Below are 12,157 nucleotides of genomic sequence, written 5' to 3'. Positions count from 1 at the left end.
CACCTGTGCCAAATGGGAGGACTGCTGGTCCAAGAAAGAGACTAGAACATGCTTTGCACAAAAAGGAAAAAAAGGCATGAACCGCACCTCCAAAAATCATGAGTTGATCTAAAGCCGCTTGGCAAAAATTTATATAACTGAATATGAGGTTTTCAGTTTAACATTCTGATCAGACTGTATGAAGCCCACTGCCACGTCACAGCAAACCTCGTAGTGGGTCCTACTGCCCTAACGGAGCAGAGCCGCGCGGCGACCACCGCCACAGCGGCAATGCACCAGCAGGGCGGATGGCCTGTTGCCCCACAGCACCCATGCTGCGAGACTCAGGCCCATGACTCCAGACGGTGCCACCCCACCAGCACAAAGCCACAGCCACAATGGCCACCACACAGCACCAGCACCAAAATGAAAAAGCACTGAAACTCACCTTCCTCCAGCTCTTCATTGAGAGCCAAAATGGGCTAGACCCCTTACTTTGCAGTCTCCTGCCAATTAAAATCACCTGTGCCAAATGGGAGGAAACTTGCTGCGTGGGAAACTTTCTGACACAGCAATGCCAAAAGTGAGACTAGGGACTATTTTTTTTACAGCGGCGGAGGAATACAGTGCGGAAGGATACCTTCCCACGTCATTGTGTTCCTGGAGCCCCTAGAGCGTGGTCGCATTAACTGATGTTGCCGTTCTCCACGGGAGATCATCGTGAGACACTCGTGGATTTCTGCGGATCAGGGAGTATATTGGTTGTTTGTTATTTTAATCTTTTTTACAGATGACACTGGCTTCGGGGATCAAAATGACAAGTGATGGTGAGTATGTACTCTATGTTATATGTACTGTATGTCTATATGTATGTATGGTATGTAATGTATGAATGTATGTATGTAGTATGTATGTATGTATGTATGTAGTATGTATGCAGTATGTATGTAGTATGTATGTAGTATATATGTAGTATGTATGTTGTATGTAGTATGTATGTAGTATGTATGTAGTATGTATGTAGTGTGTGTGTTGTATATATGTAGTATGTATGTTGTATATATGTAGTATGTATGTAATATGTTGTATGTATGTTGTATGTATGTAGTATGTATGTAGAATGTTGTATATATGTATGTAGTATGTAGTATGTGTGTATGTTGTATGTATGTAGTGTGTTGCATGTATGTATGTATGTATGTAGTATGTATGCTGTTTTTATTTTTTTTTTTCATTCAACACATTAGCCGGATGATGGGACTACTACTGTCCCATCATTGGCTAATGTGTCAATCACTGCCATTGTAGCAGGCAAAGCCCGATGGGACTTGAAGTCCCATCGGACGATGCCTGCACACCCGCACAGACCTCCGGCAGGCCGCACAGACCCCAGAGAGTCCCGTACAGACCCCCAGTAGGCCACACAGACCCCCGGCAGGCCGCACAGACCCCCAGCAGGCTGCACAGACCCCCGAGAGGCCCGCACAGACCCCCGGCAGGTTGCACAGACCCCCGGCAGCCCGCACAGACCCACGAGAGGCCTGTACAGACCCCCACGGTCCCACACAGTCACGCAGTCTCCGCCCACGCACCGCCCACACTCTTCCCCCCTCTGGAACAGGATGTACAAGGACAGAAAGGGCTTATTTTAATTCCGATATTTGTGTTCCATAGACATGCATTGGTATCGGGTATCGGTATCGGCGATATCCGATATTTTTGGGATATCAGCCGATCCAATCCGATACCGATATTTCCAAATATCGGAAGGTATCGCTCAACACTAGGGTTGAGCGACCTTGACCTTTTTAGAGTCGAGCCGTGTTTCGCGAAACCCGACTATCTTAGAAGTCGAGTCGAGTGGAATCGGCCGATTATCGCGAAAAGTCGGGTATCGACCAAAACACGAAACCCAATGCAAGTCAATGGGGGAGCATAGTCGGCAGTGAGTGGAGGCCAGGAAAACACCTACACTGCCCATTTTAATGGCAAAAACATCCATTCTTGTTACAGAAGCTTGTCAATCGTAATTTAGCTTATAATAATTGGAAGGCATTTGAAATTGGGGGTCATTTGGCTAAAGTTGTGGGGGGTAGGGCTGGTTCAAGTAATTAGTGGGCCCATTAAATCTGGACGACGTCACGGCAGTGGAGCAGGGAGAGGTAAGTATTTCAACTTTGCAAGTGCTGTGATCCTGAGCAAGCGGGGGGGGCACTCGTTGGCATTGGCAGTGGCACAGGGCCCCTCAAAGTACAGCGGTGTGTTTGCACGGCGGGGGCGCCTCCCACCGGCAGCAACACTTTTGCGTACTATGAGAGGCCCTGTGCCAGTGACGTCGCCAACTAGTATTCCTCCCCCCACCTGATGAAGGAACCTGCACTTTCATCTGCACCTTCCTCTTTGTCCCCGTGTAAGGTGGTATGGTATGCGGGAAGAGGAACCTGACTTTCAGCAGGGTCACAATCTTGCTGTGTAGCGTGCACGGGGAATGTTGCATTATGGGTCAATGTACCAGCAGACTCATCCATCACTGGCTGGGCAATGGGCAGGATGAGGAGGAAACACATATATAGGCCCAAAGAATAAAGTTGGCTAAATGCAGTTCAAAATTGGTAACACAGGACTAACCAGGGGGCATTGCAGTGGAGGACAACTGGAATGAGAGGCTGACACAGAGAGTAGGCCCAAATCAGTAAGTAGTCGAAATGCAGTTCAAAATTGGCAACCGTAGTAAACAGGCGGCACAGCTTTGTTCAGTGTAGGAGAACAGCAAGGAGTGGCAAACACCGATAGTAGGCCCCAACCCAACTAGTAGGCCAAATGCAGTCTAACATTAACAACTACTTAACGAGAGCCTGAAAATGGAATTTCAGGACAGGAAACCAGGAGAACAGCAAGGAGCGGCAGACACTGTTAGTAGGCCCCAAACCAACTAGTACGCCAAATGCAGTTGTTCCATTTAACCACTATTTAACAAGAGCCTGAAGATAGAAGCTCAGGAAAGGCAACCTGGAGAACACCTTGGAGTGGAAGACACCATCTCTACACCCCATACCCAATTTGTAGGCCTAATGCAGTGTAGTTTCCAACATCTACTAAATGAGAGTCGGAAGACCGAAGCAATGGCGAGGAAACCTGGGGAACACCTTGGAGTGGAACACACCGTCTCTACACCCCATACCTAATTTGTAGGCCTAATGCAGTGTAGTTTTCACCAACTACTAAACGAGAGTAGGAAGATCGAAGCAATGTGGACGAAACCTGGGGAACACCTTGGAGTGTAACACACCGTCTCTCTACACCCCATACCAAATTTATAGGCCTAATGCAGTGTAGTTTGCAACAACTACTAAACGAGAGTAGGAAGATCGAAGCAATGTGGACGAAACCTGGGGCATACCTTGGGGCGGCAGGCACCGCTAGTAGGCCCTACGAAAGTTGTAGCCCCAATGCAGTTTTAAAATTCCTAGAGGCTGAAAACAAGACTATTGACGCTCAGCTTTTTTCAAAGGAACACAGCTGTATTGAGTGGCGCAGACAGACACAGGTAGTAGGCCTTAAACCAAAAATGTGGCTCACTGCAGCTTAAAAAAGGTTACAGGGGTACACAGGCAGCATTGCTCTGGGCAGTGGAGGACAATTTCAATAGTGGACCGCAGACAGACTTTGTATGCCTACTATTAAAAAAAGGATGCTCTATGCAATTAAAAATAGGTTCCAGGGGTACACGGGCAGCAGTGGTCTGGTCAGTGGAGGAGCAGTAGAAAGAACGGGCCGCAGACAGGCTTCGAAGGCCTAACATAATAAAATATTGGGCTGTAGGCACTTTTAAATAGGTTCCAGGGGTACACAGGCAGCAGTGGTCTGGTCAGTGTAGGAGTAGTAGAAAGAACGGGCCGCAGACAGGCTTCGAAGGCCTAACATAAAAAAATATTGGGCTGTAGGCACTTTAACATTGGTTCCAGGGGTACACGGGCAGCAGTGGTCTGGTCAGTGTAGGAGTAGTAGAAAGAACGGGCCGCAGACAGGCTTCTAAGGCCTAACATAAAAAAATATTGGGCTGTAGGCATTTTAACATTGGTTCCAGGGGTACACAGGCAGCAGTGGTCTGGTCAGTGTAGGAGTAGTAGAAAGAACGGGCCGCAGACAGGCTTCTAAGGCCTAACATAATAACATATGGCTGTAGGCACTTTATAATTGGTTCCAGGGGTACACGGGCAGCAGTGGTCTGGTCAGTGGAGGCCTAGTGGAAGGAGGGACCGCAGACAGGCTTCGAAGGCCTAACATAATAAATTGGGCTGGCTGTAGGCAATTTAAAATTGGTTCCAGGGGTACACGGGCAGCAGTGGTATGGTCAGTGGAGGCCTAGTGGAAGGAGGGACCGCAGACAGGCTTCGAAGGCCTAACATAATAAAATTGGACAGGCTGTAGGCACTTTATAATTGGTTCCAGGGGTACACGGGCAGCAGTAGACAGGTCAGTGGAGGCCTAGTGGAAGGAGGGACCGCAGACAGGCTTCGAAGGCCTAACATAATAAAATTGGGCTGGCTGTAGGCAATTTAAAATTGGTTCCAAGGGGTACACGGGCAGCAGTGGTCTTGTCAGCGGAGGTCGATTGTAATGAGTGTCTGCCAGTTAGTAGTCCAAAACAATAAATAAATGTGAATGTCTCACATTAAAACAAAACGAAAACACTAAAGGGTGCAATCATTAGGTACAGGGGTGGGATCCTCTGCGTAGTTTCAGACCTACTAATTTGGCGCAAAGTATTTACTTTAGTAAATAGAGGACACTGCCCCTGACTATGTTAAGTACCATCATACATGTCAACACAATGGTATTGCATGTAAAGAAGCTGCGGAGACACCATCATGTGTTTCTCGATGCAAGCAGTGAATAGCCAGGCCTTTCCCCGGGAAGGAACAACCAAGGGAAGGGCAGCATCCTATGAAGGAAATCCACCTATGCCAAGCATGGTATCCATCCACAGACAGCTGTTTCAGGGTTTTTACCTCAGACCAAAACATCCAACACCGCGGAGACACCATCACATGTTTCTCAACGCAGTGATTCCAGAACACTGCCCCCATCCCTTATGGGAAATATGCAGATGCATGTAAAGAAGCTGCGAAGACACCATCACGTGTTTCTCGACGCAAGCGGTGAATAGCCAGGTCTTTCCCCGGGAAGGAACAACCAAGGGAAGGGCAGCATCCTATGAAGGAAAGCCACCTATGCCAAGCATGGTATCCATCCACAGACAGCTGTTTCAGGGTTTTTACCTCTCATCAGTGTGGAGTAGGAATCTGGCTATTAGGAGCAGTGCCTAGTAAAAAGGCTATAAAGGCACAGATGATTGGCCTCGGGGAGACCAAAACATCCAACACCGCGGAGACACCATCACATGTTTCTCAACACAGTGATTCCAGAACACTGCCCCCATCCCTTATGAGAAATATGCAGATGCATGTAAAGAAGCTGCGGAGACACCATCACGTGTTTCTCGACGCAAGCAGTGAATAGCCAGGCCTTTCCCCGGGAAGGAACAACCAAGGGAAGGGCAGCATCCTATGAAGGAAAGCCACCTATGCCAAGCATGGTATCCATCCACAGACAGCTGTTTCGGGGTTTTTGCCCCTCATCAGTGTGGAGTAGGAATCTGGCTATTAGGAGTGTGGCACCCCTAGGGGTATTTGCCACAAAAATAGTTACTGACAGTAAATACAAATACTAAAATAGCAAGACTGCACTACCACCTCCGGCCAGAAGGGGGAGCTCCAGAGACTCCCCTTGATCCATTCTGGTCTGAGAGAAGAAATGGCAGTTGGGCTAAGGAGCTGAAAGTGAGAGGTCATACAGCTGAATTTCTAACAGTCCTGTGACTGTTTCCAGGCCTAAATCGCCGGCCTGAGGAGAAGAGGGACAGAGAAAATGGACATTGTGAGAACCGGGTAGCATTAATCACTACCCAGAACAGGCGCAAAGACGGATACCGGATCCGTGGCTGTATTCATTATATATAATACAGCAACCGGAAAAACGTGAGGTGATATCAGCTTCACTAGGGCCGGACGCAGCAACAGACACAGAGTTCAGCGGTACTCCCGGAGGGGGTAAGCTGATAAAAGGACTCGGGTTGCCCGTCGAACCAGGACCCGGAGGGGACAGATTGGGCCGGCAGCCAGTTCACATACAGCAGCAGGGCCACACAGAAATTGCGTACAATAAGAGGCGAAGACCCCGGCAGGGTCAAAGTAACTCAGAGTTCCCATACAGACTCCGGTGACAGGACTGGTTGTAAATCCCTTTATGTTAAAGTAAACTGGTTAAACGTTTCAGTGCCTCAGTCTTTCATTTGGACAATAGCCAATATCCAGGATCGGGATCATCGCCGCTGGGAGAACCTGCTGCTGATCAAGTAAGTGCCTGCTCCCTCACGATACCCCTTACACTGTGCATTGCCTAAGGCTACAGCACCGGGTCAAGCCACCCGTGACATCCCCCTTAAGAGACAGACCCTATTGGTCCGGTGCTGGGTATCCCGGTCTCCTGGGCGTCACAATTGGCGTCACGAACAGGATCTAGCCAGCCCGTATACCGGGTATTGTGTGCCGTGATTGGAGCCCAAAACTGTGAAAACTTGGATGAAAAATCTTGAAAATTGATTTTATTAAAGAAAAATCCATTCCCCATTGAAAACTATTGAAAGTGACTTTTCCCCATTGGTTATAATGGAGTAAAGATGGCCGCCATCCCCTGAGGTAATCACCTCATAACCGTTAGGCACGAGACTGTTAATTGAGCTACGCCATCACCTGAACCCCAGTCTGACTGAAAAACTTCAGAATCCGCCATTACAGAGCGCGCGGCGGGCGGGAGCAGCAGGGGGCGTGTCATTGTGGGCGGCACCAAGCTGAGCGCTCTGACGTCAGAGCAAGGGGAAAACCGATCCTGCTGCACAGCGGAACGAATCTACACTATCCCGACGGAAGCGGAGGACCGGAAGGGTCCGGATTAACTAAGGGGGCACAGTATGTCGCAGCACGGAGACGCCGTTGCACCCGGCGACGCTAATGCAGCTGAAAGACAGAGTGTCGATAGAGAGTCCGGTAGCGCAGCGGTGCAAGGAGTGGCGCCCATTATGCCGGTGCTGATGCCATATACCCCGGGTGGCCCATGGCTTCCAATGTATGAAGGTGAGCCTAATACCCTTGACGATTTCAGAGAAAAGATGCTGGCCCATTTTGACATGTTCCCCGTGGGTGAAGTTCAGCGTGTTAGTCTCCTGATGATGCAGTTAAGTGGCCATGCTAAGCGAGAAGTCACAGCATGGGCAGCTGATCTGAAAGGCACTGTTGAACGCATATTTGCTGGATTAAAAGCTACATTTGAAACCACTGCCAGCAGCAAAGCTAAAGTACGATTCTTTAATTGCAAACAAAAAGTTAATGAGGGCGTGAGAGACTTTGCCTTAAACCTGCAGGAAGCCCTTAAATCACTTACACTGGCTGAACCCATTTTTAACACCGGAGCGGATAAACTGCTAAGAGATCAATTTATTGAGGGACTCTACACCCCTTCTCACCGGGGGCATGTGAGCATGCTTGTTTTTAAGAACCTTGAATTGACATTTTCCCAATTAAAGGAGAGCGCTATACGTCTCCAGCTGGCAGAGGCACCTCGGGATCAGGAGCCTGCGCAACCCATGGCAGAGGCTCCTCAACAACAGGGAGTGCCAGTGACATCAGCTATGTCCGGAGCCATTGCTAAGCCCCTGGGGCCCAGTACTAATGAGGCTCTTCAACAAAAGCTTGACTCTTTAACTGATGTTGTTGCTTCAATGGCTAAAACCATGCAGGAGATGAGAGGACCCAAGATGGAGTTGGCAAACCGTAGAGAAGATGTTCCATGGATGAGATCCCAGAGATACCCGACATGGAGAGGACGACCCCGCGACCGCTACCAACCGGATGGACAGCCCATTTGCTGCCGTTGCCAGCAGCCAGGCCACTTTGCACGAGATTGTGATTTAAACAGGAATCCCCTGGGAATGCGGGCCGCTTCGCAGGAATGAACTTTCAAGGCCCAACACCCTGGCACGACAGGTACATCGGAGGACGACCCGTTATCCCTATCGTGCTGGACGGAATGCCCCTCAACGCTTTGCTGGACACAGGTTCCCAGATTTCATCTATACCGTATATCCTTTATAAGAGGTACTGGGCTGATGCAGATATTGATAAAGGGCCCTCTGATGTTGAACTAGATATATGGGCCAGTAATGGTAAGTTGGTACCGAAACTAGGTTTCAGGGAGATGACCATAAAGATTGGTAAAGTAGAATTGAAGAAACAGGGTATAATTGTTGTTGATGTTGACCGGCGGAACTGTGAACCAACTGTATTGATAGGAATGAATGTGTTAGAGCAGTGTTTTTCAACCAGTGTGCCGCGGCACACTAGTGTGCCGCGACACATGGTCGGGTGTGCCGCGGGGAACGGGAGTCAGCTGTTCTCTGTGCCGACTGTCAAGCTGACAGCCGGCACAGAGAAGCTGCAGCGTGCCGGCTCCCGGAGATCAATTGTACTCGCAGACATCTACCAGCTGCGAGTACAATTGAGGCTCTGACCGCTGGGTCAGAGCGACGCCAGCAGCGTGATCAAGTCATGTGATCACGCTGCTGACGTCACTATCCGGCGCGCAGGAGACAGAAGACACTTGGTGGTAAGTGCTCCTGTGCTGTGGAGCTGAAGACACCGAAGATTCAGCGTGGGGTGGGTTTATGGGGAGTATGTGGGGGGATTTATTAAGTGTGTGGGGGGATTTATTCAGTGTGTGGGGGGATTTATTCAGTGTGTGGGGGGATTTATTAAGTGTGTGGGGGGATTTATTAAGTGTGTGGGGGGATTTATTCAGTGTGTGGGGGGATTTATTCAGTGTGTGGTTGGGATTTATTCAGTGTGTGGGGTGGATTTATTCAGTGTGTGGGGGGATTTATTCAGTGTGTGGGGGGATTTATTAAGTGTGTGGGGGGATTTATTAAGTGTGTGGGGGGATTTATTAAGTGTGGGGGGATTTATTCAGTGTGTGGGGGGATTTATTCAGTGTGTGGGGGGGATTTATTCAGTGTGTGGGGGGATTTATTCAGTGTGTGGGGGGATTTATTCAGTGTGTGGGGGGGATTTATTCAGTGTGTGGGGGGGATTTATTCTGTGGGGGGGGATTTATTCAGTGTGTGTGGGGGATTTATTCAGTGAGTGGGGGGATTTATTCAGTGTGTGGGGGGGATTTATTCAGTGTGTGTGGGGGGGATTTATTCAGTGTGTGTGGGGGGGATTTATTCAGTGTGTGGGGGGATTTATTCAGTGTGTGGGGGGGATTTATTCAGTGTGTGGGGGGGATTTATTCAGTGTGTACGTGGGGGGGGCTGGAATTTATTTAGCATGTGTGGGGCAGGGTGCATTTATTCTGTGTGGAAGGGGATGGATTTATTCTATCGGAAGGGGAATGGATATATTCTGTGGGGGTGAGTGGGGAGATGGGGGTGGACACAGTAGCGAGGGGAAAAATGTGTGCTGACAGTACTGGGAGCAACGGTGATGGGATGTGTGAGGACAGTATGGGGAGTCGGGGGAATGTGTGAGGGGGGAATGTGTGAGGAGGAAATATGGAGAGAGCAAAGGGGTATGTTAGCAGGGGGGGATGTGCAGGAGGAGGCTATTAGAAATGTGTGCAGACAGTATGGGGGGATGAAAGTGTAACAGCCAGGAGGAGACAGTATGCCAAGTAGGAGGAGTGTAATGAAGGGGCACAGTAGAGAGACTGGGCTCTCTATGAGGGACACAGTATGAGAAGGCAGTGTGAAGTATGGAAAAGAGAGAGAGGGTAGTGTGGATGGCATGTACCATAAGAGGGACAGTGAGGGTCATATTATGTGCTGGGAATAAAGTGAGGGGCAATTATTTACTCAGGGGCTCAGCCTAGGGCAGATATATTTATTCTGGAGCATTATAATAACACTGCTATCTTTAAGGGTGTTGTGTCGGGATGTGCTGCAGAAGACAGGAGAAGATGGAAGTCTGCAGAAACGAGCTCTGCCGGTGGATGAGAAGAGTCATCATGGCATCTGGACAAGGTGAAGATGAAAAGAAAGAGGCGACTCCACAAACAACGTCATCTATCAGGTACCTGGATGTAAATGTGTTTTTTTTGTGATACTAATTCTCATTTTTATTTGTTAGGAACATTAAAGGGGATGTCCAAGGTTGTGATGAGTCTGCAGTCATACTATGTGACTGCAGACTTCTGAATTCTCACAGTGCACACTGCTATCATAATTCTCTGATGTTGGTGATTTACATACATGCGGTCACGTGCTGACTAGACATGTGTGGCCTCATTCAATGAAAATGAATTGACTGAGGCCGGACACGTCTAGTTAGAATGTGGCCAGAAGTATCCAAATCACATACTTGTGCTGGCATGACCGTCCACTCTGGCCACCGGCAAGGGAGAATCCTGAAAGTGTGCAGTGCTTGCGCTGTGAGAATTCAGAAGCCTGCAGTCACATAGAATGACTGCAGACTTTCATCTCAAACCTGGACGCACCATTTTGTGCCATTTTGGTTGGTGGTGTGCCTCGGGATTTTTTAAGTATAAAAAGTGTGCCGCGGCTCAAAAAAGGTTGAAAATCACTGTGTTAGAGAACTGCTTTTCCGAAGTCATTTCTGTCTTACAGCAAATTGCTGAAACTGCCCAATCCTGCCAGCAGAGAGTTCTCCGGAGGGAAATAAAAGTATTGATGTTAAGGCAACAGGTAGAAGTTGCAGGTGGAGAAATCGGCAGTGTGAGGGTAAGTGATCCAACGTCTATTGTAATCCCACCAAAAACAGAAATGCTGGTATGGTGTAGAGCAGCCATTGGTACTAAGGGACGAGATTATCAAGCCTTAACAGAACCAGTGTACACCGACAGCAGGCCCACTATACTCACAGCACGAGGGATTGTCGAGGTACACCGAGGACGGGTGCCGGTACGACTTTTGAACTGTGGAGAGGAAGAGGTCACTTTGCCAAGGTATGCTACAGTGGCAAAGCTATATACTGTTGACAACAATGCCATCACAACCATTGAACCCTTAGAACCAACCTGTCAGGTGGAAGGCAATGGCTCAGATGGAGAAATGGAGGATTGGTGCCAACAGCTACACGTGGGCATAAATTCAACACCTACCCATCAAAAACAAGGGGTGTATAGGCTAGTGACGGAATATGAACAAGTCTTCAGTAAACACCCATTGGACTTCGGACAGATAGAAGGGGTAGAACACACAATCCCCACCGGTGACCATCCCCCAATAAAAGAAAGATATAGACCCATACCGCAAATATGCAGATGCATGTAAAGAAGCTGCGGAGACACCATCACGTGTTTCTCAACGCAGTGATTCCAGAACACTGCCCCCATCCCTTATGGGAAATATGCAGATGAATGTAAAGAAGCTGCAGAGACACCATCACGTGATTCTCAACGCAAGCAGTGAATAGCCAGGCCTTTCCCCGGGAAGGAACAACCAAGGGAAGGGCAGCATCCTAAGAAGGAAAGCCACCTATGCCAAGCATAGTCGAGAAACACGTGGATGTTTTGGTCTCCCCGAGTCCAATCATCTGTGCCTTTATAGCCTTTTTACTAGGCACTGCTCCTAATAGCCAGATTCCTACTCCACACTGATGAGGAGCAGAAACCCCGAAACAGCTGTCTGTGGATGGATACCATGCTTGGCATAGGTGGCTTTTCTTCATAGGATGTTGCTCCTTCCCGGGGAAAGGCCTGGCTATTCACTGCTTGCGTCGAGAAACACGTGATGGTGTCTCGGCAGCTTCTTTACTTGCATCTGCATATTTCCCATAAGGGATGGGGGCAGTGTTCTGGAATCACTGCGTTGAGAAACATGTGATGGTGTCTCCGCGGTGTTGGATGTTTTGGTCTCCCCGAGGCCAATCATCTGTGCCTTTATAGCCTTTTTACTAGGCACTGCTCCTAATAGCCAGATTTCTACTCCACACTGATGAGGGGCAAAAACCCCGAAACAGCTGTCTATGGATGGATACCATGCTTGGCATAGATGGCTTTCCTTCATAGGATGCTGCCCTTCCCTTGGTTGTTCCTTCCCGGGGAA

Source organism: Ranitomeya imitator, chromosome 1 (assembly GCF_032444005.1).
Source record: "Ranitomeya imitator isolate aRanImi1 chromosome 1, aRanImi1.pri, whole genome shotgun sequence".
In the NCBI taxonomy this organism is placed as follows: domain Eukaryota; kingdom Metazoa; phylum Chordata; class Amphibia; order Anura; family Dendrobatidae; genus Ranitomeya; species Ranitomeya imitator.
This window is presented reverse-complemented; position numbering follows the sequence as displayed.